We start from the raw sequence: 1532 nt of genomic DNA, 5'->3' as shown, positions 1-1532 counted from the left end.
CCGCCCCCGAAAAAAAATACCCAGAAAAAAATCCCTTTCGTTATAACGAGAAAAAAAAAGAACTAAAACCATAATAACTATCTTAACAGGGTAAATTAACTATTTTGTACTATATTTTGTTACTTGAAATAAGAATTCCTTGTCTATGCCAATAGTGCTGACGTTCTGGAACTGATGAAGACACTAAAGGTACCTGGTAAGGGTTCTTAGTTTCGCTGTCAGGGTATGTTCTCTTTGTTTTGTTTTTGTTTCATTTGTTGTTGTGTTTTTGGGCCGGCATGTTTTTCTGAAGGAAGTTCTGTTCGTATCACACTCGGGTTATTTAAGAAAACTACAGAACAATAATTAAGACTGTTTCCTCAAGCAACAAGGAAAGAACAAAGAGAGAGCACAGACTTTGCTTATTTTCACCGTATCATTCACTGGCATGAACTTATACAATTAACAACCAATAAAAAATAAGAACAACGAAAAACAAAACAAAATTAAACAAAACAAAACAAAAACCCATTACCATCTTTATGAACGACCTATATTGACAAAGGGAGACAAATTTGGTAAAAACTAACACAATGAATTGGATAGCAGACTCCCCCCCCCCCAAAAAATCAATCCCACATCACCCGGCCTCCCACCTTCCTACCTTCCACAATTTTTCGGAATTTAAAACCTGTAAACCATAGTTGTCAAGTTAAATAATTTGTTGTTTATCAATATCTTTGGTCGAGCACAGAGGCGAGACACAAATCTGATTATTACATCTTTATGAATCCCTTGTTTACTTGAGGGAACAGAGGTACATCGACACAATAACGATCATTTCGTGCAGGTTAACAGAGTAAGACAAACAGACTGAACCAACACAGGAGAAATAGAAGCAGAACCACTCGCTTTTGAATTCCTAGCCAGTAAGTTAAAAGGTAAGTATTCACACTCAAAATTTAACACTGTTTTATACCCACACACTCACATCGTAGAAGAGAATCCTTTCACGTTTTCAAATTATCAGTTATCTGCATAAGCACCCTCCCCATTCCACCTCCTCTCTCTCAGTCACTCTCTCTCTCTCTCTCTCTCTCTCTCTCTCTCTCTCTATCTCTCTCTCTCACACACACACACACACACACACATTCACACACACACCTTCTCTCTCTCTCTCTCTCTCTCTCTCTCTCTCTCGCTCTCCTTTTTCTCTCCCATTCTAGTCCCTCAAAATCAATTCTTTCATTTACATTGACAAAATGTATTGGTTGTGGGTAACCTTTCGTGGTGGAATTGGTACCTGGGTTTGGTTTTTACTACGTCGACTTCAAAGGAAAAAGGATTGGTTGCATGCTGTTTTGCTTTGAAAACATACTACAGGGCATGTGGGTTTTCGCTTTAGTCCTGTCTTTGTGTTCTGTTTTTTGGATAAAGGTATAAGGTATCATGGTGGGTAACAACGCACAAACGCAAATCCACACTAACACTGCCCCCCCCTCTCTCTCTCTCTCTATCTATCTCTCTCTCTTTCCCTCTCTCTCTCTCTCTCT

This window comes from Aplysia californica, unplaced genomic scaffold (assembly GCF_000002075.1).
Source record: "Aplysia californica isolate F4 #8 unplaced genomic scaffold, AplCal3.0 scaffold00114, whole genome shotgun sequence".
In the NCBI taxonomy this organism is placed as follows: Eukaryota; Metazoa; Mollusca; class Gastropoda; order Aplysiida; family Aplysiidae; genus Aplysia; species Aplysia californica.
The sequence above is the reverse complement of the archived record's forward strand: the minus strand, read 5'-3'. Positions refer to the sequence as shown.